Source organism: Protopterus annectens, chromosome 2.part0 (assembly GCF_019279795.1).
Source record: "Protopterus annectens isolate FY-2018-M chromosome 2.part0, PAN1.0, whole genome shotgun sequence".
NCBI lineage: Eukaryota > Metazoa > Chordata > Ceratodontiformes > Protopteridae > Protopterus > Protopterus annectens.
The window spans coordinates 1,934,569,034-1,934,596,534 of NC_056728.1; the positions used below are offsets into that span (position 1 = coordinate 1,934,569,034).

Here is a 27,501-nt window from a genome sequence, read left to right on the forward strand (position 1 = left end):
AGTCTGATTATATTTGCATTCACAGTCTGTTGCATACAGAAACTTGCAGAATATACACTGATGAGAGAATATACTTTGCAGCACTTGTCTTTAAGAGCAGTAACCAATAACTTTTATAATAAATAAAACTGGACAAACGTTGCAGCTTAAAAGTACTGTTCCAACTTTACTTCTCATATAGTACAGATGATGTGAGAGATATAACATTTACCTCAGAACACCAAATGTGTTCCTACCATATCCCCAAACAACTGGATTTATACAGCTCTTTATATACTCATTTTTAGTCATGCATAAACATATTTTTGAGGAAACACATTGTTCTGTATTCTTATTTTGGAGAATTGCTTATCCTGTAGAAACAATACTAAACTTCCTTGTTTAACAATGTCTTGTAAGAGACCAGCTTTTCTGACAGTGTGAATATCCTGTAACAGTGTCCTGATGTCCATGTAGAAAAACATATTTTTGAGGAAACACATTGTCCTGTATTCTATTTGGATCTTTGTATAAAACACATGTTCTTATGTCAATGCTGATAAGCATATCCTGTTTTTTATGAAGAAAAACATATTTTTGAGAAAACACATTGTCAGAGATCAGCTTTTCTGACAGTGTGTACATCCTGTATTTTATTTGGATCTTTGTATAAAAAACATCTGTTATCCTGTTTTTCCATGCAGAATAACATGCCATTGTTCTTTAAAAGCAGATTTTGCATTTTGTTCTTGCATACATACAGCATGCTTTGAGTCTGTAACGGAAAAATGTCCATTCAGCAGATTCCTTTTCCAAGCCATGGTCATTTAGTATGACTGCTGATCACATTTTACTTAAACTTTGTTTCTGCATTTAAGCAAGCCTTTTCTTTCAGCATATTTACAACATAATTAATTTCAGATTTATATTCATAAAATCTAACAATTCCCTCTGTTTTTAAACATACTCAAAACATTTTATATAGAAAACACAAGAAACAAACCTTTAGTTTGATACAACAAATCAAAATGCAATTTTACATAGTTAATACAATGATATTAAAGTATTACTACCAAAACTGAATGTATTTAACAACTTTTTCTTTTGCAGACCATTCTGTGAAAATATTTTATCAGTTATGAGCTGTGTCTGCTTTAACTTGATCAATTTATTCTTTTGCAATCACAGAATTTCATTTATGACTTAGAACTGTTTCATTAACTCTTTGCAACTGTTGAACCAACTATAAGAGACAGTAACCATGTGCTACTGCAAGCATTTATACACTGCTGAAAACACACAATTTCAATGTCATTTTAACCATAACATTGTGGTCATGTCTTTGAACTGCTACAATGTATTCTGTACAGTATGTATTTACATGGACTGTTTGCTGTTCATGCATTTCAATTTACTAGGTATACTGGACCCACTTTTTATTAAATATGGTTTTTCGCACATATTTATTACTAGACATTAATCTCATTTGTACTGAATTCTTCTGCATTTGTACATACAATGACTATAAAGTACATTTAGTCTAATCTTACAAATTTAATAACATTAATATTAAGCAAAATCTTGGAAAATGTTTGTCTCTTTAGAAATATCTAGTGGAACTGATACCAAATCCATATGTCCTGTTATTTTAAACTACATACTCAACAATTATTAAAAATATTCATGCTTTTATACCAACATTGTTTTGCCAAAAACTTATTAAAAATAGTGACCATTCTTGCTATTAGAAACATTTATGCATTTTTGCATATCTTTATTCTCTCTTGTATATGTTTTTTTCTAAACAATAAAATAATAACCATTATGATAGCTATTAACAACTTGTAAAATATCTTATCCTGTCAGGTTTAATCCAGTTTACCAGTATTTCTAATACACTAATACCTGTTTTCCCTCTACCTAAAAGAGTATTGTCAAGAATGAATGAAATATATATATATTTTTTTCCTGTAGCTTTATTTTAGACCCTTATTATTTATTTTTATGTAGTTTTATTTCAGACCCTTGTCACAGTCTGTTTATACAGTCAGTGTAAAACTGAGAAAGTGCCCCTCCCTCTTATACAGTCAGTGTAAAACTGAGAAAGTACCCCTCCCCCTGTAGTACTTCAGCACTGTTTACCTGCCCTGTGCTGTGAGAATAGAATGTAACACTATGGTTATACATTTATTTTATTAAGTTACTAAATAAAGCTTTCACTGTATATTACCTCTAGTAGGTATTTATACCCTCCTGCACAATTGATTTGAACTGTATGTATATATATACTATAGCCCATTTGCTGGCTGTACTTGATGCAACTGAGGTTTTTTTGTCCTTTTAACATTTACTTGCAAACAGATTATAAGTGACATCTATGCACAATTGTGGCATTTTATGACAATTACTAAATAGTGTTGCCTGTAAACATTTTAACAATTATGTTTTAATAACAATGATGCTTTAGAAAAACTCAAGCTACTTATCTGGCAATCAGTCTTGTTGTTTATCTTATCTTTCCAGCATTTCCTGTAACTATTCATTCAGTCTAGGAAGGTCTGAGCTCACATTTCATACTCTGTAAACTATAGTTAATTCTTTTAGCATTTTTCTTTTAATGTGATTGTGATTTGCATAACTATGCATTTATACTACATAAATAGACATCATTTTACAATTACCTTACATGGATTTCAGTATTTTTTTTTTTTTTTTTTTTTTTTTTTTTTTTTAATTATTTAACTATTTAACTGTCCTGCCATTAATTTTACAAAACTGTTTGAATAATACCATCTGTGATTTTCTTTTTAAAATTCAGAATTTTAACTGTTTGGTGTTACTATATATACAATTATATAAAAATTGTAAAAAACAAAATAGATATTAGTTTAACCAACACATTTATATTTATATTATTTATATTTGCTGTTGTCTGCCTGTGTATTGTAACAGATGTTTAACTATTTAACTGTCCTGCCATTAATTTTACAAAACTGTTTGAATAATACCATCTGTGATTTTCTTTTTAAAATTCAGAATTTTAACTGTTTGGTGTTACTATATATACAATTATATAAAAATTGTAAAAAACAAAATAGATATTAGTTTAACCAACACATTTATATTTATATTATTTATATTTGCTGTTGTCTGCCTGTGTATTGTAACAGATGTACTCTAGATGAAAAGAACACACATGCATGTCTGTCTTGTATATGTATATCTTTATACAAGCATGTCAGTCTTGTGACTTTAAATTTTTACTCATCTATTTTTATTTAATTTTATATATTATAATACACTAGAACAGTTTTGTTTACCTTTTGACTATGCTAATGAATGGCATTCATATGCTTTACTTTACTGTAGTACTGATAGATGTCTTGCTTTAACTGAATGAAAGTAAAACATTTAAGAATGATTTGTCCCTATCATCCTACCATGTATGTTTAACCATTTTCAAAACATAAACATATTATAAAATATATTTCTTTTGCACAGATTAACTGTGTATGCAGGAAATTCCCAGTCTTTGTCAGTTCAGCTAATTTATTTTCTTTACCCTGCAACTTCTGTTGAATTTCCTGTGATGTTGCATGGTCTTTCTGACATTCTTTAGTAAGCTGTTCTGCTGAATTTGAAACTCCTATGCACTTTTGAAAAGATGTATGTATAACTTGTCTAAGCTTCCTGAACTCATTGTGCCTGTCATTTAGAAGTTTACTACATTCCTTTGTAACAAAATGTACTAGGGGTTCTATCAGTAACTGATTTGACTCACATGTGGTGACAGGACATAACTGTTCTACATCAGAATGCAATGGAAACACTTTACCCTTAGTTAATTCTTCAGATCTGTCTTTACAGTCTATTTTTTTCGCAATATGATGCAATATTATTTTATGACATAATACACAAAATGCAGTTTTTGTTGAATCACACAATAAACATTTGTCATTTTTCACATGGTTTTCTTTGAGATACCAGTCAAATATTGTAATACATTTGCATAATGCCTTACTATCAACCTGCCCTAATAAGGTTTTACATTTACTAATGTGCTGTGTATACCAACATAGCAATTTACTAAAGTTTGGTTTACTCCTGCATGAATTATAAATAATATCCATACTGTCTAGTAATATACAACCTGTCTAGGAATACAAAAACTATATATGAATATACAACCTGTCTTAAGAATATACAACTCTGTTTAACATCATCCACACTAAATATGTGACACAGAAAAAAGTCTTACCAGTTAGCAAGAAAACAGGTGATCAGGCTGCTATTGCAGATGGCTGGAAATTTTTCAAAGTCACTTGAGAAGCTGGGAAAGCACAACAGGCAGTGGACTGATGGGCTAGTGGATATCCCCCTTTTCTTGAAGAATTTATGGCACTGCAAATTTCTTGAACTAGTCTCACTCCGGATTGTAGACGTCTAAAAAACTTTACTACTGAAAGCTGCATAAACTGGAATACTTCTGTTCAGAATTGACACATACGTACAAATGTTAGTTACTGCAATTTAACTGAAGTGACCCTCTGCAGGGCTTACCATCACTCCTCCTGTGTTTGAATGCAGATTGTAGGTTCAAATGCAGACTAGCTTGCCATTGAAAAAATTATATGGTGCTAGTCACTCAGCTGCCTCGCCATTGAAAAAATATATTATGTCTCTTTACTTGCTTCTTGCTTGGTGTGATGGATCTGCAGTGTTCTTAAGACACTCAGTCTTGCTGGCTGGATTCTTGCTAAAATTCAAAGTCTGATTATATTTGCATTCACAGTCTGTTGCATACAGAAACTTGCAGAATATACACTGATGAGAGAATATACTTTGCAGCACTTGTCTTTAAGAGCAGTAACCAATAACTTTTATAATAAATAAAACTGGACAAACGTTGCAGCTTAAAAGTACTGTTCCAACTTTATTTCTCATATAGTACAGATGATGTGAGAGATATAACATTTACCTCAGAACACCAAATGTGTTCCTACCATATCCCCAAACAACTGGATTTATACAGCTCTTTATATACTCTTTTTTAGTCATGCATAAACATATTTTTGAGGAAACACATTGTTCTGTATTCTTATTTTGGAGAATTGCTTATCCTGTAGAAACAATACTAAACTTCCTTGTTTAACAATGTCTTGTAAGAGACCAGCTTTTCTGACAGTGTGAATATCCTGTAACAGTGTCCTGATGTCCATGTAGAAAAACATATTTTTGAGGAAACACATTGTCCTGTATTCTATTTGGATCTTTGTATAAAACACATGTTCTTATGTCAATGCTGATAAGCATATCCTGTTTTTTATGAAGAAAAACATATTTTTGAGAAAACACATTGTCAGAGATCAGCTTTTCTGACAGTGTGAACATCCTGTATTTTATTTGGATCTTTGTATAAAAAACATCTGTTATCCTGTTTTTCCATGCAGAATAACATGCCATTGTTCTTTAAAAGCAGATTTTGCATTTTTGTTCTTGCATACATACATCATGCTTTGAGTCTGTAAGGGAAAAATGTCCATTCAGCAGATTCCTTTTCCAAGCCATGGTCATTTAGTATGACTGCTGATCACATTTTACTTAAACTTTGTTTCTGCATTTAAGCAAGCCTTTTCTTTCAGCATATTTACAACATAATTAATTTCAGATTTATATTCATAAAATCTAACATGGTTAATGTTTCTAATACGTTTAAATACATGGTATAGGTTTCCAGTGTCATTGAGGGGGACCTATAGCTTCCAAGGAAGTGGTATTGGATTTTACCTATGGTGAATTGAACATGGAGCAGCTCAAGTGTATTGTCCTGTTTGACCAGCCTTGAAATATATTTATTTTTGATTTCAATAAAGACACCTTCACCTTTAGTCCCTGCCTGTGAAGTAACTGGTCTAAATGTATGGAAGTCTGTATTACCTTGCACTGTTGGTGTGCTGTCCGCGGCTTTAAACCATGTCTCAGAGACTGAACAGACATCAGCATTCTCTACGGTAAAGAGAGCTTCCAGGGAGTGGAGTTTTTGTTTATGCTTCTAGCATTGAGCAGTAATACTTTTACATTTTCTTGGTTGTGATTTGCTATGGCAGAAGTACTGACAGTTTGGCATTGCCTAAAAAAGACACTATAGGGGAAGACAATGTTTTAGCTTATATTCAAAAGCCTAGAGGGGAGAGGTACAGACCATCCCTGGCAAAGCTGTCTGTTTACCATCTCCTTTCATGCTGATAAAAATTGCACCCCTTAGAATGACACCAGAGATTAAGCCAATTATTAAAATCAGTCATGTTTTGTTTGTATTGTGACATCATCCTTGGAGAAGGTAAAATGCTGCTCAATGCTAGGCTCATACCAGCTTGAGACACATATTCCAAGAGCTCTATGATGTCTCTCTTCATATAGTGTAGGGAGGTACGTCACAGGTCATTTACTCCCACATGGACTATGATTGAGACATATTGGTAATTGTGGTCCAATGACCTGAGTGCATGCATAATGTGCCAGACTCTAGCCCCTGACAAGCAACTGACCGTAACTTTCTCATTACTCAGCCTGGTGAGAGGGACATCAGTGTGTCTCACGATGGAGTGTCCAATGACTAGAATGTTTTATTGTGTGGTGGGCTTAGAGTTACAGGCTCTATGAGCTGCAGCTCTATGTGTTGATGTGGGTGTTGTTTTGAAAGAGTGCATTTGAGGCTGCTGAGGGTATTTCTAATGTGTACTTTGTCTAGGAGGTCTTTGTAGTTTAGGAAGGTTACTTATAAGTACCTCAGTATATGTGGGTCTATATGTCTTCTTTGAATTGTGTGTGATGGGTGCAGCATGTGAACTACTGACCACCTTATTGTCATTAGGAGTACTTTAATGTGAGAGCTTTGCCTCCAATGATGTTGTGTAAATACATCTCTCACATACCATATCAGTTTGTTAGAGAATTACTGGCTATCAGTAAACAGAAGACAATTTCTACATTGCCTTAGGATGCCCATATCCACCAAGCTGGTAACAAAGACAATAGCAAAGTTCATATCCATGGCAACAGACCATTTTTTATTGATTATACTGTTGGAGTGAGAATATCAATCATTGTCAGGAGTATCCGGTTTGCAACTATGTGGACAGTGCTTGTCACTGCAAACTAGTTGTCCTGTGTGCAGCTAGATATTGGAGAAATTTCAATTGTGCTTTTACAGGAAAAATATCACTCAAGGTGTTTGTGTCTGTGCCAAATACTTGAGGGGAAACTAATACATAGACCCTGAAAATGTAAGGATGAAGTATTTAGGCAGATATTCTGAAGTCAGAAACAAAAAAAGGAGTACTTACTGAAAGCAAAGAATCATGAACCATCAACATCATGTTGAAAGTCTAGAATACTGTCTCTGTGTGTCCCTGAGTCCCTGACTACTGGGTTAGATATAAGTGTTGTATTGTCAATATGATAGTTACCTGGGGTGGATGACTTTCAGAAGGTTATTATTATGCATTTCTTGACATTTAGTTTTAGTCCATGGCTCTGGCACCAGTTGTTTGTCCACATCAGCATTTCTTGGAGAACATTTGTGCCAGTGTGGATTCAATGACAGCTTCTAATTTGCAATCATCTGCAGATTTTGTCAGGCAGAGGCCATTGATTTTGGCCTTTACTTCAAAGAAGTAAATGCCAAAAAGAAGTGTTCCAAGGACAGATCTCTAAGGGGTTCCACTTATGACTGGCCTCTTAGTAGAAATAAACTACTGATTTCTAACTTCCTGTGTCTTATCTATGAGCCAGTTCACTATCCATTGTGTGACACACTGGTTTGTTCCTAACCTCTTGAGTTTGTCAACAATGCCAGAGTAGGGTATTGCGTCATATACCTTGAATAGGTCATGGTAGGCAGTGTGAACCATTCTACCCTCATCCATTGCTTTGGTCACCTTCTCAAAGAAGTCCACCAGGTTGAGTAGAGATGATCTGCTGTTGATGAAACTAAACTTGTTTGGGTCCAGTGTCAAGAGGTTTACTATATCATTATTGATCATTTCCATGATAATTATTTAATTGCCTTGCATATAGTACTAGTAAGACTTATGGGTCTGTAGTTTCCAGGGTCTTTAGATGGTCCAGCTTTGTGCAGAGGGATGACTGTTTCTGTTTGTCATTCAAGAGGCAAAAAGCTTGTTTGGAGATTACAGCTAAAGAGCAATTCAAGAGGTCCTGATAGGTCAAGTTTCATGCTATTTAGCGGGTATCCTGGGATATTGTATGGGTCCATTGATGCAGTTCTCTTGGCTTTAGAGTGAGAGCATTAAGGACCTGTTCCCTATTGATAGAAGGGGGAGTTACATTTGCTTTTATTTCCTTAGGGAAGTTTGAGGGGCCGAGAGGGGTAAAGTTGGAGGTGAATTTGTCAGCCAGTAGGTTTGCTATATTTTCTGGCTCAGTATAAATGGCTTCATTTACAATGACCTCTGTAAACAAATGTGTATTGCCTTTGAGGTTGCAGAAATAGCTAAAGAATGCCTTGTGGTCCTCCTTGTCCTGGGAGGTCAAATTTACCACTGATTTGGATTTGGTAGACTTTATTTGTCTTCTGAGCTGTTTGTTTATTTTGATGAGAGTGCTTTTATCCTGCTGGGTGCTGCACCTCCTAAGTTTTGCCATGATTTTCTTCCTTCTGTCATACAAATTATTCATACGGTGATTCCACCAGTGTGAGATACTGTTTGAGTTAGTTCTCTACTTTTTCCAGGTTTGTACAGCTGCCTCTATGCAGCTATAAATATGCTTGTATTGGATTTCTGTGAACACTTCTGCATAGGCAGCAATGTTCTCAGTGTTTATGGGGGCTTGAAATTTTGCCAGGTTATCAATTAATAGCAGTAAATTAGCTTTAGAGTAGTTCCTGAATATTCTAGGGTTAGCTGGGGGTCCGGCTTTTATTTTTACTTCAAAGGAGTCCATTTTGAGGTCTGACCTTACCACAGAAGGCATTACACTAACAGATGTGCAGCACTCTCCCATATTAGTGAGGACCAGATCCAGTATGATTGTACCCCTGATTGTTGTACTCACAATCTGGTCCAGGGAGTTTTTTTTATAAAATCCAGGAATCTCTGTGCCTGTATGTTTGGTGTTGTATAGTATTCCCAGTTAATAGTTTGTTGATCTGTTCCCTCTTCTGTACTCTTACAAAAATGTCACTTCTTTGCTTAACTGTTTTATAGTCTTCTCTTTTTGATGCTTCCATGATGCCATTTGATATCTGTTATACCTTTCCCTTACTGCCCTGTGTTTTTGTGGTAAAACTTTATCTGTTATTAATTTAGCTGCACAGTAATACAGGCATACCTCTAAACAGTACAGATTTTTGCAGAATGTCCAGATTTATGTTTCGCATTTTTTGTCTGTTTTTCATAAAATTGTGGCTTTCTGGCAAACTAGTTGCAAATCATTAAAGACTGAAGTTAGAAAATAATGACAGACAATTGAGTTTCAGACTTCATACCCTTCAGAAATTTCATTTTAATGCAAAACCTGGCATTCTATCAACTTTCTAGGTTTGTAAGAGCAATATTTAAAAATGTTCCCTTTTTTTGGGCCTTTGCCCCACTTTTGTTTATGGCTTTGTCCAGATTTCTTGCCCTAAAAGGTTGAGAGGTATGAATACAGCCTATTTACTTATGTTATATCACACAAGCTTCTGTGAATAGTCCTGAATACTGTGTTCACTTATTTTATCAAACTTCTAAAATTGTGGGTGTCATTCACTTTCTGTTGTCTGTTTCTTACATTGATATTAATATGTTTATCCGACTCTATTAAATCAAGCGACAATTCCCTTAGATCCTTTTCTTCTAAACTGAGAGCACATTCTTTGTTCTGCATTTTCTGTTGGCATTATACAGAATGTCCCAGAGCATCTTCCTGTGCCATATTCTCTTCAGTTTCATCCTGTGTCATCTGTTGCTCCAATGTTTGTGAACTCACGGACCTATCACTTCACAACACTGACTACGTCAGAGTAGCCAGTTTGCTGTTACTTCACTTGCTGTGCGACTCCAACTGAACCTTTATCCTTGCTTCCTGCTGAAGGCTCCAAAGTATGTTCATATGGCAACTGATCAGATGTTTCCCATTCCACAGATTTATCCTTAATTTGAGGATTCATTAGTCTATCCTGCTGTGGTGTTATCAGAGTTAAATTTTCTACACTAAATCCTTCACTTCACAAATAACCTCTGTTTCTATCTCTTTAACTTCTCTATTACTAATTCTCCTTTCTACTTTCCGTCTTTGTTTTCTTAGTTATTATATTGTAAAATTGTCCATATCTGGATGCCTTTGCCTACATTTCTCTTCAAATATCTTTGGTGCTGCCCTTTTTGTATTGATTAGTTTTGCTTTCTCCTTTGCATAAATATTGCACCATATTAAATGTCTTTTTCTTTTCCATGCTGATATTTCTAATGCAGATGTCACCTGCTCCTCCTGTTTCTCCTTACTTGGGGGACTCGCTCTTCCATCTTGCTGTGATATAACCTGTGTTAGTCTTTCTACACTATATCCTTCACTTCGCAGGCATTCCATAGCTTCTGCTTCTATATTTTTAGCTTCTTCTTTACTAATCTTCTCTTCTACATTCCCCCTTTGTGATCTTATTTTTTGTATTATGAATTTTTCTATATCTTGGTGCCTTTGCCTGTATTTTGCTTTGAATATCTTTGGGACTGTCTTTTTTGTATTGATTAATTTGTCATTTTCTTCGCATAAATATTATACCATGTCCATATTTCTTTTTTATACCTTTCAAAAATCTCTAAATTTTGTCCTTTATATTTTCACACTTCCTTATTCACTTCTTTTTCTAAATGGCCTAAAGTGTCTTGTACTATATAATGTTTTTCATGAATCTGTTGTACAAATTTGCATTTTAAGCTTTTGACAGTTTTTCTTGTGCAAGTATTTTTCTTTCCTCTAATTTCTCTCTTAATCTTTTTTGTATATCTTCTGTCAAGAAATTCTGGGCTTCTTGCATAATAATAGCAATCTATATTTTATTTCATATCCTCAATAGTCCACTATATCATCTTTATGATTCTTCTTTGGCCTATCAGGTTTTGTGATTTTTGTGGACTACTACTACTTTCTGCAGCAGGGAGCCATCCTCTCCTTGATCCAGACCTAACCTCATTGTAGGAATGTTTCTGTGTCTTGAAGATTCAACACTGTCATTTTTTAGGCACTATTTTATCCTGAGACTTTGTGCACTCAGCATTTATTTTAACTTACTTTTGTCTTTGACATATTCTATATAAAATACAGTCTATGTATCATATATATATATATATATATATATATATATATATATATATATATATATATATATATATATATATATGGGAGCCCTTCATTTGTTCGAACTTTAAAATGTTTGAAACTCATATAGCCGACACCATATGAGCGAACGTTTGAAAGGCCGACAAATGATAGTGGAGATCCCACTACAGTACGGGACTGGGAGATTCTCCTTTCCTGCACTGTAGTGCGATCTAAGAGTGAGAATATCTAAGTAGCAGCGGGTGTGGGGGTGCAAGGGGGCTTGCCCCCCTGCATAACACAGTTTTACTGTGTTTACAGGTAGGTAAATGGTGCTATTTCAGGATGTCGCTCTTTCAGAATGTCAATCATATAGTGTCGGACATATGAAAGTTGGCATTCTGAATGGTCGAAATTCTGAAGTAGACCTATATATATATATATATATATATATATATATATATATATATATATATATATATATATATATATATTCACACACTCACATATTTCTCAGCTTTATATAACTCCTAATGTAGTACTACCTATTGTAAGTTGTTTACCATTATCTTTTTCCTCACTTCTTTATAACTACTGCGTGAATCTATTATTACTATCTATCCATGCATTCCATTACCATTTTTTAAGGATCTTTTCTCCCGGGGCCTCCTCTCAAAAGGGGTCAGTTCTATGACCCAGCTAGACTATCCAAGTAAACAAATGATAATGAGTATATGAAATGGATGGATGGATGGATAAATAAATCAATACATAAATAAATTACTCAGATGCATCTTTATTTAACATTTAGAAAATTAAGTAATATAATTACCAATATCCCCTGCAATACTAGCATAATGATGAGGTCTTTTTTGTGCCTCCTTTCTTATTTTTTTTTTGTTGAATGTTATTTATTCTGAGCTCAATATTTTAGCCTCAGTTCATCCTAGGAAGACATATATTCTTAATATATAATACTAGAATCATCAGTATTTTGCATCATCTTTTCCTCATAGAAGCACGGTAAATGCATATTCACTTTTTTAATGTATACAAACTAAGGAACCCCATCTCATGATCTACATTATTTTTATAACATAAAATAACACCTTATTCTCCACAGATAATATATTAAAATGAACAGAAATGATTTTATATAAACAGGTAAATCCTCACTTTTCTCTTGGTGGAGAATAAGAGTTGCATGGCCACTTAGAACAAATTACGAAATCATAAATACAATGTTTTTTACCATTGGAAACCAGGTCAGTTTACATATTAATTACTTTATCCAAATCCTGACATTAGCCAAAGCATGACTGTATTCTATAATATCTGTAAGAAAAGCTTGCTTACAGGTTTTTTTCTAAATGTGTTTTGCATTATTATTTTTCACAGCAGGGTTACCTACTTGGACTGGGCACAAGCAACCCAGAAAAGGCCATCATCCAAGCAGCCATGGAGGAATGTGTGCCCCTTACCTTTATCCGGTTATCCTACTGCTGTTGAGAAGAAGTCAGCCCAGCGGCCTGACGTTCTGACTTCATCCCTCAATACTGCCAGTATGCAGGCCATAGAGATTGTTTCCATTTAGTTCCTAAACCTACCATCCAGTGTCTAACATGGATACTTGTTTTACTTCAAGGGCCTCATACAGACCTGCTTAAACAAATATGCACCCATATACCTCCAGGGAGAGCTATGGGTAGGCAACAAGTACAGTAAGCCCCCCATATGTGGAGTTGGGTGTCAGCTCTTCAGCCCCTCCATCTCCTGACAGGTTGATTAAGTGCAGGGGCTACTATTTCATGTTTTGTAACCTGGATCATAGTTAGGGCGGGCTTCCCCTCTGTGGGCTTAGTCTTTTTTGCCTCAATTTTTGATGAGCTAATTATCTGTTTCTCTGAGGTGATTTTAACTTTCTGCATTAGGTCCTTCAAAAAATGTATGGCATAGTATCATTTTCTGCCTAGTTTTGCACACCACACATGAAAATATGGAACTTTGTTATTCATATCTATCACATTCTGATAGGAAGTAAAACAGTCTGAGATCATAACCATCATAACTGCAGGTTATCATGTACTAAAGAAAAGTACATCCTGTATAGACTAATGATTCCTCTTCAACATAGAGAGACTTTTAAACATTATCAAACTCACACATTTAAATAAACATTAATGACTTATATTCAAAATGTTAATGAGATAAACACTGAATGTCCTGATTGTAAGCAAGAGGTTTGTAAACATTTAAAGCATGCCTTCTCCCTAAACATCAGTCTAGGGTACCAGTGGAATAAAAGTAAGTAAGAAATAATGCAAAAATATGGTATTTGTGAGAAGGTAAAGTAGCAGGAATAGATGAAAGAGAAACTAATCCTTAATCATTTCTACTGAAATCTAGAATGTAAGTATACCTATCTCAAAACTTTATACATTTTGTTTAACTGCCTGAAGAGAAAGGCAGGAAAGTGGTAGTGTTTATATTATAAACACATCAATATATATATATATATATATATATATATATATATATATATCTATGTATATGTATTCTGCATTTATGGCTTTACCAGTACATTAGTTAACTTTCTTGACTTTATATTTTTTATATCATCTCAAAGGTGCTACATATACCTTTCCATTTTAAATTTTGTTTTAAGAGTTATGCATTGAAACTAGATTTCTGTTTTTTGTTATGCTAAAAAACAGCAACATTGCAAGAAGGCTAGAATCTTATGATTCTTGATATCATATATAGCTGATGCTGAAGCCCATATTCAAGTCAAATGAATACAGTAATTTCAAAAACCCTCACCTTTTTTCAAGATCTTGCCATGAGTTCCAGTGAACTGAATGATTTGTAAAAATGTTTTATCTAACCAAAGAATTCACTCTGAAGAAAAGTTAAATAAACCTAGATGTAAAGGAAATAACTTTAACTTAAAACCTAAATGTGCAATGGTCTCAGACATCTCCCCAAATGAAATATTTAAATTAACTCTACAGTAAGTGAATATTACAGCAAAAACAACTCTGGTTTAAACTTATGGGGGAAGAAGGCAATTTTCCTGTCAAACAGCAGAATTCTCTGATATCAATTTGCACTGTTCCTTATTAATATAGATTATATATATTGCACATATTCTTGCAAACAAAACTCAATCTTAAAACATATTTTTTTCTTTCTGTTTAATAAGGTTTTGCTCAGAAAAGCAGATGCAGAATAAAATCAAATGATATACCTCAATAAAATATATTAAGCATTATTTAAGCATGCATCATTTACTTTATATTCTATAGACATGGAGAGGACATTTGAATGCCTAATTCAATACATGTAATGTAGGTGCACTTTCACTTATAGTTTCCTTTCTTGTTTACATAATCATATATCACATTAGACATAAATACTTTTCTTGCTGAGAAAATATATTCATTTGTATCCGAAACACTTATAACACTATTTATACTAAATGAAATGCCCCTTGACTCCTCTTCATGTTGGCCTCATTATAACCCAATTGTCTGAAATAATAAGATACGAGCTGATAATAGAATGTTTAATTATGAGTAATGTAGCTTATAAGAAATCTGTTTTTTTACGTAGAAAATGCGTTATTATTTGTTAACAGACATACAACGTCCTCTGTCTCCATCTAGTAGGGAAAGTAAGAGGCTGTGTAAGGTACTATATGAAACAGAAAATTGTATTTTTATAAAATTATTTAATTGAAGGTATGTACTGAAACACTGCAAGTACTATGCCTCTCATCACTGAGGGGGTTAGCTCCTTCATGCTCTGATCCTCACTTGTCACTGGATGCTGTTGATGTTTTGGTTCCAGATTATGTAATGGTTTTGGTTCTGGACAGAGAAGTGGTCTGCATCTTTCCTGGTGCTCATGTTATATGCTCATGTTATACAGCATTCAGCCTATTACAAACATCTAGCAAATGCTCAAATGCTGACCAGGGAATACTGTACCCCCCCCCAAAAAAAATATGTATATATATATATATATATATATATATATATGTGTGTGTGTGTGTGTATATATATATATATATATATATATATATATATATCCAGGCAGTGGAACCATGAATTCAGCAGCTGAACATATGTTCAGTTATGCTTGTTTTTTGTGCATTGGTCATGATATACTGTGATCCATTAGGGCTATATGGATTGTTATTGGTGTCATCAAACACGAGTCCATTGAGTATTCTGTACCACCTGAAACAGGAGCATGTGGGGGTCAAGACATGCACATACAGTGTCTCTGTCTTTGTATCTTGTCTGCTTCCCACAATTCCTGAATTTACCAACTAGGGGATTATTATATAGTAATAAGCACAGCAGATGACATTTTTCACATTTGTGAGAATCATGGACATTGATAGACATATTGCTAATCAACCCCTCTGCGTTTCATACTATCTGGCATTTGATGGATTGGTAGATCTCCAAATTAACATACCATTGTTCATGGTTTGCCAGATGGTGCCTCACTGTCACACATGTAAAATCTGTAGCACGTAGTACTTCAGTTAGTGGGCAGTTTCTAATAGGGAACATATGTTTTTGACTCTGTTCTCTGGTGTGATGGGGACATATATACTTATCCATTTTTGGAAGAATTGTGCATTGAGAAACATAATGTGTATTCTCCAAGCTGTTGCCCAGTATATGCAGTGTTTCAGTTTGTTTCTGTAAGGTCCTTGCAGCAAGAATGGTAAGAGATACACATACCTTATTGTCCTCCAGTATGGGAAGTCCATGCTTTCCTCCCAGTTGTGAAATGTTGTCAACACATGTCAATCAATGTAAATATGAAGTAGCTACCTACACAAAAATGGTCTGACAGCTGCTGGCCAGTTAGCTGGTGCCATTTATTCTGTTGGTAGTACTGTTACTGTTTGTGCTACCTGCCACAGCATTATCTTAATAGGCATGAATTCATAGTGCTTATAGCCATCAAGGGCTGATTCTCCTATGCTAAGCTGATCATGTTTGCTTGTTACAACGTTAACAATTTTTGTGTACTGTTTGCTAACACAGTGGCACACAAATTGAGGAACAATGAATCCATGTTGTAAATACGCATTGTAACTGTTTTCAGATATGTACACTTATATACCATTATGCACTCATTAATTTGTGTACATTTATAGGCATGTCTTTATGCCCCCCCCCATTTGCATGCATCATTCCTTGAACTGTTTTTCTCACTCTTCCTTAATGCTACCTACTACTTTGAATCACAGCCTGCCTTTGTGGTGCTATGTTGTACTGTACATAAATTCATTAGAAGCCCTACCCAGTAGGAGATTAGGTGCATCTCACATTGCCACATATCAATTTTTTCCTGGACTCTCTAGAAATCAAACTGATTGTCCAGTAGTCCAAAAACACTATACAAACTCTGGCATTCTGTTTAAAAAAAAAGGAATAGACTATTGGAGTTTGTTAAATCTGTGGATTTACTATGTTTTTTTTTTTTTAATACAGTAAAGTGTAGTAAATCAGCAGATAAAAATCAGAATCTGAAATGGGATAAAGATGGTGTTCTTCCTTATCTGACATGACCATGATGTCAACAAATGGGCAGAAAGTAGGTGGGGAGAGGAAAGGAGATGGGCAGGGTTACGGAAGGTGCTAGGGGTGTGGCCATGGTTCGTTTTTTGCCACAACGAAAGGTGGCAACCCTAGGTGTACCTTGGACCATGTGCTCTTCTCATTGCAAGGGCTACTGCACTCCTTTCACATCCATAAATAAATGCACCTCTGTGATATAACATGTCTTTTGAGGAGGTTTCCTGAATCCACTTTTACACAAACACAAAGGAGCTTCCAAGGCCAGGAAACCAAGAAGGGAAGCAAAATTAAATGCATCAGTGCTACAAGCCATATACCTCTACTCTCATGAATACCACAAGATCATGATGCAAAGAACTGTATTAAAGTTATGTTCTTTCATCCAAACAATCAGGGCTTCATCAAACTGACGCCGTCTCATTTTGTATCTACCTTTATATAAATGGACAGTGTTATTTTAAAGTAATGCAGTTAGCATAAGAATCAACAGAACTGCTGTGAAGCTATAATGTCTCAGGTGCTAGATATTAGACTAGTATAGTTAATTTCTTTATTCAGCTGGATCCTGAGCAATTTCATCTAAGCAGATTTCTACTTTTTTAATTAAAACTCAGCTGAACATAAATATATATTAATAAGAATAAGAGATACATAAAACACCATGGTGGTGCAGCGGTAGTGTTGTTGCCTCACAGCAAGAGGTTCTCCTGTTCGATTCTCGGTTTGGGATGGGAGTGCCTTCCGTGTGGAGTCTGCATGTCCTCCCTGCGGTGGAGTGGGCGTTCGAAAGACATGCATTGAATGGGCGTGCCTTCGTTGAAGGTTGGGCATTGGGCTGGCAACTCGACACCATAAAAAACAACTGCCAATAATTAGCAGACTGGAGTTCTACTGTGGTAACCCCTAACCGGAAAAAGCCAAAAGACAAAAAAAAAAATAAGAATAAGAGATACATGCCCTTGCATTTTTTTTCCTTTTTGGATGGTGTACTAATACATTCATATTTATCAGCCATAATACTCATTGTTATGAATCGGTGTATATTTCCCTTGTTTGTTTTCATTTACCTGTTTGATAATGAAAATATAACTACGTAGAAGAAAATGGTAGGTGAAGTTAAACTTTACCGAATTGTCAAGTTTTTTCTAATAACAAACTACTTTTCCTTTCCCCTAAGGGAACTCCAAGAGTTCCACATACAAATAAGACATAATTTTGCTAGTGTTCTCACTGGATTCTGCAAGAACCTCTGTCTGCCCATGCCAGTTTGACCTTTTGGGAAATCTCATGTTATTTTCTTCTGGTATTTGTCACATAATATGTCATATCATGTACTATGACAGAATGAGATGCATCTGACACTTTTATAATCTGAAGAAATTAAATAAATTGGGATATGTCACATATTCCATTTACATGACCAAGAATGACTTTAAAACTAGATACAAAATGGAGTTAACATTTTTGACTATATACTGTCAGGATGATCATAACATATTAGGTCTAAATGTTTGAATCTGAACAAAATCAACTAATAAGATACAATTTCAAGGCCATTTAATATTCAAAAGCCCCAAATAAGTCCCCTTTGTAAGTTCAGTGTACAAAGGTAACTTACACTGCAGAGTGCAAGATGTCTGTTAACAAAAATCTAAGGTATCATGACAAAAGGCCTAGATATAGTCAAAAACAATAGGAAATCAATGTTCTTGCATATTCAGCTAAATGAGAGGTATTAGTATAGTAAATGCTCTTCTCTGCATAGGGCACTCTGTGTTCTTATAAAGTTAATTCAGAGGGTGAAAAGTTTGACAAGCAAAGCAAAATTATGCAACATGGCATCCCCTGTGAGGCTATTATGGGTGTATAATAAATTAGAAAAAAAAGTGATGCATGGACATCCATGCTGTAATGTATAAAAGATCAGGTCTTTTTTAGTCTGGGTGCATTTGTCCTTTAATATAAATAAATAATCAGGGTATACACCATAAATGAAGATAACTGCTAGCTACAGCCAGCATGATATCCATATCGTAGTGCTGCAGCAGGTAGGAACCTGACTCTAAGAAATGGTTTACACTTGTGTATAACCTTGTCATGATGCGTAACAAAACGAAGAAGTCGGCATGGTACTGCATTATCAGACAACCCACAGGTCGTAAATTATAAAGTCTTAAACAGCATCTTGGGGATTGCCACATCACTAGTTATTGTTAGTAAATAATATAATAGATAGGGATTGCTGGATACTAGTTGTGGTGCCTACAGATAAAGCTGAATTGGATCGCTCATTTTTTTAAACAGTATTTTTTCCTTTGTGAGTTACAGTGCTCCTTTTCTGCTGTCCTGTCTCATTGCAGCTGGTATAGCTTAAGAGAGAATGTAGCTTCTGCGTAACTAAGTGCACTCAACATTTGTATTCCCTACTATCTCTAACTTCACCTCATATCATAATGCATCACTGATCTTGGGACAGTTGCTAATTCTCTATCTTACCTGTCAGTACAGTTTTCATCTACACAACTGGCTCACTTGTGTTTTTTGATTGCACAACTGATGCTTTCTAATGTTTTGCTACTACTGCCAGTAGAGTAACAGTACATAATAAAATGAGGACTCCTCTACAGGCAGTTAAGATGAAATTCCTTGAGCATTAGTTGCCCAAAGAAAAAGATGAAAAGAAACAAAACATGGATCACTATTTTCCTTAGGAAGTCATTAGTGGTGCAATATCCAAGTGTGCACTGTTTCCCACCTTTGGGGAGGGTTCTCCCTTCTTTTAAATTTGATGTGAAAATAGAGTTGATATGTATATATATATATATATATATATATATCTATATAAGTAAGAAGGGTATGGTGGGCTTGCCCCTATATTGGGGGTAGAGAGTGTCTTATCTCCCTGTAAAATACTTTTAAACAAAACGTTTCACCCTCCTGTGTTTTGCCCACTACATTGGGGGTTACAGAGTGTCTTGTCTCCATGTAAAACACTTTTAAACAAAACATTTTACCCTGCTGTGTTTTGCCCACTACATTGGGAGTTACAGTGTGTCTTGTCTCCATGTAAAACACTTTTAAACAAAATGTTTCACCCTCCTGTGTTTTGAGCATTATTTATTTATTTGACTGTTTTGTATTTCCTGTGCTCAGGATTGTGCAATTTGGCAATCCGTAATAGAACTTGCAAAGAATTATCACTGCATTGCATTATGTAAACTGCATTTTGATTCAAAAGACATTCAGTTCTGTCTGCCATCTGACTGTGGTCATAAGTATTTTTTGATAGATATGTGTCTGATTTAAATGAACTCATAGCAAAATGTTTCCCTCTGTGATTCTGCATTTAGCATATATAAATGTTTACTGCAGTGTAAATAAAAGAAACTAAAAGCACATATAAGCTGATACATATGTGAGCCACATAGCACTTTGTTAATAAAATTAAATTAAACAAGAGTTCATTTTCTTTCTCCAGTTTTTTTTTTGAACTTTTTATAAATCTCCTGGAATAAGAAAAGGAAATTGGTCAGTATTGTGGTCTATTTTTCAAAGTTTTGATATGTCTTACACAGCAATTTACATCTACTCGCTTTTCTTTCATTCAACACTTTTCAAAAATAATGCATGAAGTGGAAGGGACAGTTTTCACCTAGAAGGTACATTTCTTGTCTTTTTAGAAAAATGGCCAAGAAATATCTTTAATATGGATGGGAGATTATAAATGGAGAAGCAGAATCCACAGATTTTTTTTTCGTCTTCATGGTTTAAACAGCAAATTAAATTAGCAAGCCCTGAGATTAATTATTGCAGACTATATTTGTGTGAATTTATTCCCAGGGTACTTCAGAAATGGAAATGCAAAAGTGGAATTACAACACACTGCAGCAAAAACAAAACTGAATTATCAGATGGAAATAGAAGTTATGTACTTACCATTACATTCCATGAGTTGTTTATCTCACCTTTATTCTCACTGATGGGTTCGGAGCCGACACGGCCGATAGCAAGCTCAATATTTGCCAGTAGCTCGAGAACAAGTCCCTTAACCCACAATGCACTGCTGGAATTACCTCAGATCTTGTTTGCTGTGAATAACAGTATATATATATATATATATATATATATATATATACACAAACATATACATACCCTCTTATATATATCTACGAAGAACTCTTCCCAAAGAGAAAGAAGAAATATTGAATAACCAGGATGGTACTAGCCTCTAAGTCAACAGTCAGCCAGGAGGGGGAAGGAGGGAGGGACGTGAGAATAAAGGCGAGATAAACAACTCACATGGAAAGTTATGGTAAGTATATAACTTCTTTATGTGAAGTTGTTAAATCTCACAGTTTATTCTCACTGATGGGTAGTGGTCCCTAGCATCCTCAATCTTCGGTGGCTCATGGAAGTATGTTCTTCAATATCGTGGAACCAAAGAAAGACCTGTCCCTTGAAGCCTTATCTACTTTGTAATGCATGATAAAGGTATGACGCTTAGACCAAGTGGCTGCAGCGCAAATATGGTCAAGGGGCAATTTAGCTTGAAAAGCAGAAGACGTAGAGACGGCTCTGGTAGAATGAGCCTTAGGTTTGTGTGTTAATGGCATGCTCACATTCTCATAAACAAAGGCTATACAATCAGATAACCATTTAGATAAGGTTGTTTTAGCCACTGGATTGCCTTTTCTGGCTTCTGAGAAGGATACAAAAAGTTGGTCTGATTTCCTAATATCCATAGTTCTGTCAAGATAAAATCTGAGCTGTCTGTGAACATTAAGTTTGTGCAGCATATATTAAAATTTGCTAGAGTGGTTGGGGAAAAAGACTGGCAGTTCAATGACCTGATTGATATTTGACTCAGAACAGACTTTAGGTAAAAATGAGGGGTTTGTTCTGAGAGATACTCTATCAGCATGGCAAATCATGTAGGGTGGTCTGATAGATAATGCTTGAAGTTCTGACACTCTTGCTGCAGACGTAATGGCTACAAGAAATATTGTTTTCCAAGATAAACATTTTAGATCACAAGAAGATGCTGGTTCAAAAGGAGAAAGAATAATTTGAAACAGCATAAGGTTTAAATTTCAGGGAGAAAAGGGAGTTTTGATCGGAGGTCTCATATGAAGAACACCTTTAAGGAAGGTTTTAGATAATTTATGGCTCATAATATTTGAGCCACCAAGACCAAGGTGAAAATTAGAGATAGCAGCTAACTGAACTCGAACTGTAGCAGCTGCTGCCCCTTCCTTAAAAATTTTTGTTAAAAATTCCAAAATCGAAGAAAGCGAAGCTTGGAAAGGGTCAGTGTTCTGCACGTTGGCCCAAATTGAGAAGCTTTTCCATTTACTGCCATATAATTTCCTGGTGGATGGCTTGTGAGAAGATAAGAGAATCTGTCTTGTATCTTCTGAAATTGAATGAAGCCTGGCAATTAGAGGAAGTGGATTAGCCAAGCAGTCAGTCTCAGGGACTGCAGTGAAGGATGAAGGTCCCCTGACGGGTGAGTCAGAAGTTCCAGAACTGGGTCCAGGATCCATGGATCTTCCAAAAGATGATGGTGGAGAAACGGAAACCAAATTTATCAAGGCCAGTAGGGGGCTATGAGTATAACAGTCCTTCCCAGCGATTTTGCTTTCTGTAAAAATCTGGGTATTAATGGGAAGGGTGGAAATGAATAAAGGAGACCCGGGGGCCAATCGTGTAAAAGTGCATCTCTCGGGGGATGACTAGGAGGTTGTATTAGGGCAAAGTAGCTTCTGCATTTTGAGTTGATGTGGCTGGCAAAAAGGTCACAGCAAGGCTGGCCCCATTTGCAGAAAATCAACCCCACAACTTATTGTTTGAGAGACCACTCATGAGGGAATAATATTGCCCTGCTTAGCTTGTTCGCTATCACGTTGGATTTCCCCGGGATGTGCGTTGCTAACAGAAAATGCTGGGATGACACAGCCCATTGCCAGACCCCGAGGGCTTCTCGACAAAGGGGGCAAGACTTGGTTCTGCCCAGCTTGTTCAAGTACCAGACTACTGACATATTGTCGGTCTGAATTGCAATAGTCCCTAGAGGTAGAGAGTCCTGAAAGTACTGCAATGCCAGAAGTACCGCTCTCAAGTCTAGAACATTGATGTGCCGATGTGATTCTTGATCTGTCCATGTGCCTTGGGCAGTCTTTCCCTGAAAATGTCCCCCCCACCCTATCAGGGAAGCGTCCGTGGTCACAGTGGCTACTGGGGGGGGTGGGAGAACAAAGGGTCTTCCGATTGTGACATGAAGAGATGTCAATCACCACCGAAGGTCTCTCCTGCAAGAATCCGTGATAAGAATCATGTAGTGCATTGGTAGTTTCTGGTAAGACCACTGAGCAAAGAGGAGCCATTGAAGAATTTGCATATGCATCCTTGCGAGTGGTATAGCCAGGATTGCTGCCGCCATCAAACCTAGTACCTTCAATACCTCCGCTGCTGTAGCTTTGTTCTTTGACACCAGTGAGCTGATGTTTTGGCAGACAAGAGAGATTCTTTCGATAGGGAGATGTAGAGTGGTAGTTGTGGTGTCTAACTCTGCTCCTATAAAAACGGTATGCTGCGATGGTGATAAGGCAGACTTTTCCTAGTTGATTGTAATGCTTAATTGATGGCAGAGTGTCAGATTGTACTGTGTTGCCTGAGCCAATTGATGCCTGGTGGTAGAGGTGAGGAGCCAATCATCAAGGTATGGAAACACCTGGAATCCTAGATGTCTCAGGTGAGCCGTGACCACTGCCATGCATTTGAACACTCTGGGGGCTGTAGTGAGACCAAAGGGCAGGGCTTGAAACTGGTTATGATTGGCTCCCAGCCGGAAGCGCAGATGATCTCTGGAGCATCTGTTCATCTTTACGTGATAGTATGCATCCTTGAGATCTATAGAGCACATCCAATCGCCTTTCCCTAAGAAGGGAAGAATGGACTGAAGCGTGACCATTCAGAACTTCTTTTTCTTTACGAACTGGTTGAGTATGCTGAGGTCCAAGATAGGTCTACAGTCCCCTGTTTTCTTTGGTACCAAAAATAATCTTGAGTAAGTTCTGAATCCGACTTGGTCTGCTGGGACTGGTTGGATGACTCTTTTTTCTAGCAATCTGCGGACCTCTATGATTGCTTGTTCCCTGAGATTGGGTGGAACATCTGGGATTCTCTTTATAGGAATGGTAGGAGAAAAGAACGGTATGAAATATCCTCTGGAAATGATGCTTTGTACCCAAGTATCAGATGTTATGTTTAGCCAGGCTTCTGGGTACAAAGACAAGTGACCCCTGACTGCCTCCAGAGCTGAACAGTCGGGCCCACTTTCAGGGGCACTGGTAGGACTGACCGGAGAACTGACCCCTGTAACCCTGTTGTTGCGGACCCTCTCTGCCACGGGGATGGCGTCTTCCGTTATAACCCCCTCCTCTGCCTCTAGAGGGGGTTTCTCCACGTGTGTCCTGAAAGGCTGCCTGAGCTTTTCAGAACCACATTTTCCCTCCCCTAGAGCCTTTGGGGTAGGCCCAAGTAGGGGTCGAAAAATGGACTCCAACAGCAGATAAGGTCTTGCCTTTCTGCTCACACCTGGTTAAAGTTTCCTTTATTTTGGGCCCAAACAGTGATGAGCCATCGAATGGGGTATTAATAAAGGAACACTTAAAGGGTTGTGCAAAGGAACAGAGATGCATCCAGGCTTGTCTTCGAAGAGCAATGCCCGAACTAGCGGCTCTACTGGAACCATCAGCTGCATAGGATATGAGACGCATGGACGAGTTTATCACTGAGTTTAGGGTAGTGAGCTGGGTGTTGACTTTGTTGGCCACTCCTGCAGCTACCATACCCTGGAGAGTATCTCCTAGCTCTTTCAATAGGTCTCTCTGTAGTCTTGTAAAATGGGTTAAGTAGTTCAGTGATCGCAGAGAAAAAGTCGCTGAACTAAACTTGCACTTCCCATATCTATCCATAACCCTGGAATCTCTGTTAGGGGGGTGGATAGAAGAGGATGTCTCAGATACTTCCTTTTTGGTGGCTGCAGCTACCACCATGGCATCAACAAGCACTCCCTTTGTCAAAAATGGCTTGCCCACTGGGGCAGATATGAATTTATTGGGCCTATGAGGGACAGATTCCATGGCCTCAAGCGACTTCCACGCCTTACGAGAGATTAGTTCCATGAGCTCGTCATAAGGCGGAGACACCCAAGAAGTGGAAGGTTGAGACCCAAAAGCCTTCAAGAGCATGAACCCATCCTCAGTAGGGGTCTTGGACTGCCAATCGCCCCTCTGACTAAGGAACTCTAGTATCTCTGCAAAGGAGATATCCTCAGAGCATGATCGAGGGGACCCTTCTGACTCATCTAAGTCCGTGTCAGATGTCAATGACTCCTGTGGGGAGTCTAAGTGCCTCCTCTTGCAAAGTCTCTTACTGGGTACCTCCTCGGTGGGGGGATCTGGGGAGGACTCAGAAGAGCAGGGGATGCCCTGTGGGCGTACTTGAGGCTCAGGGTCTCTACGCTTAGAGGGGCCGGTTGATGAAGAAGCAGACAAAGGAGCTTGAGGGGAGAGGGAAAGCTGAACTGATGCTGACATTGTCTTTGGAGACAAAACACTCCTCATAGCATCGAAGGCACCATGGCTCCGACGAGAAGGAGTGGATGGACTCAAGAGTACCGTCTGATCCTCCCGCACCGAAACCCTAGGCTCCGAGCCCGAGGTAGGAGCCGAGCTCATCCGAGCCGAAGCCCCGAGAGGAAGAGTCAGTACCAACAAGTCGGTTCGACTATCCTCCCTGGACCAGACGGGAGAGCGTCGGCTCCTAGAGCCCTCGGTCGGTGCCGAGGACATCCAAGTAGATGGAGCCGATAACATTGGTGCGGGTATTGGCTCCAAGACTTCGACCACCATTGGTTCAATTTCCTTTGACTCCGAGAGTCCAATACGGCTTGGAGGAGTAGTAGACAAATCTGGTTCCATGGTCTTCGGTACTGATGAGCTGGTCGGGGCCGACAACAATTTGGCAAGTCCTGGTGCCTGTAAAAGCCTCTGCACCAGCCGATCCATGTCCACATCTGAAAGGCTGACTGAGGACTTAGCTGCATGCACCGAAGGTGCTGACTGGAGCAGAGGTGAAGAAGGAACTTCAGAGACCGGCTCCAGTACCGAGAGCTGGCTCCGAATCAAAGGTACAGTCGGTTCCGATGACTGTGGAACTGATGACCCTCGTTCTGAAATCTTAGCCTTTTTTGAGACCTTATTTGAAGACTTGGATTTTGAGGATTTGGAGGACTTACCAATACCCTCATGGCTACTCAAAACTTCAGAAAAAGATTGCTATAAGTTTCCTCCTTTTCTCCAAGAGGACTCTTGAAGAAAAGTAGTGGAAAATGCTGCAGGTGTCTTGGAGGTGTTTAGCCCCCAGACAGTAGACACATTGAATGTGTCCGTCAGTGACGGACATTTTCTGCCCTCAATCTGGGCATTTTTTGAATCCCGATTTAGGATGGGATTTCTCCTTATCATCCGACATCTTTCAAAGAAACAATAGTAAACTGCACAAAGGTCAATTACTAAAGTCCTTAGTGACTGAAAGATCCACAAGCAACTAAGCCCAATCGGGGCACTATCTATAACAGTATTATATAGATACAAATATAGGGCTAAGAAGCCCACAGAAAAAGCCCGACTAGTATAAAGATTAATAGTAGAAAAAAAGGGCTAAAGTCCCACACAACAATGAAGCCAACAAGGCCCTAACTTTTAAACTATTTATAAGTATTTATTTATTTTATTTTATTTTATTTTTTTATTTTACATTTGTTGACTGGGAGGATCCGACTGGATGCATGTCCATTTTCAGCGGAGGCCCGGGGAGAAAAGCTCCAAAACACAGGTTACAAAACACTTAACTAAACAATGAAGCAAAATATACATTCAAAATAAGAGCATTCTAAGTTATTCTTTCTAATTTATTTTAAATGTAAGAGGGGTAGGATAGTAAGGAGATGTAGAATATTCATGAGTTATAGACAGTTATTACATACTAGAGTGGACTATCCCGGGTTTAGGCAATGGCAACTTCGCATTGAGCCCAGATGAGTTTTTAGCTTAGCTTTAAATTGACTTAAAGTAGAGATGGATATAATATCATGGGGAAGTTTGTTCCAAATTTTACCTGCAGCGTTGGAGAGAAGGAAGTCTCCAGCAGAGTTATTAGTTTTGAGTGTTTGGATTAGGAGACGGTTGGACGACCTCAATGGGCGGGGATTATTACAAAGGGGAAGTAGTGCTTTGAGGGAAGGAGCATATTCAGGGTTATATATGATTTTGTGAGTAAGGACTAGTAGGTTGAAAGTAATTAGGTTAGGAAGCTCAGACCAGTTGAGTTTGGCTAAATTGGTACAATGATGGGTCCTATATGGGGACCCAGTAACAAACCTTGCAATATGATTGTAGCATTTAGAGAGTTTGTTCATTACAGTTTTACTTATATTGTGAAGTAAGGGGGACGAGTACAGGAGTGATGAGAGGAGGTGAGTCTGGGCAATGGCCATTTTAGCTTGGGGGGTCAGGAAGCTTTTTATTTTATA

General features: G+C 37.1%; 1 protein-coding gene across 1 annotated transcript in view; it reads left to right on the plus strand.

The window, feature by feature from the left end:
* The window catches only part of LOC122792902 (CUB and sushi domain-containing protein 1-like), a 2,387,070-nt gene that overhangs the window by 1,864,236 nt on the left and 495,333 nt on the right, over window positions 1-27,501 (plus strand). The gene's annotated exons all lie outside the window — the stretch shown is intronic.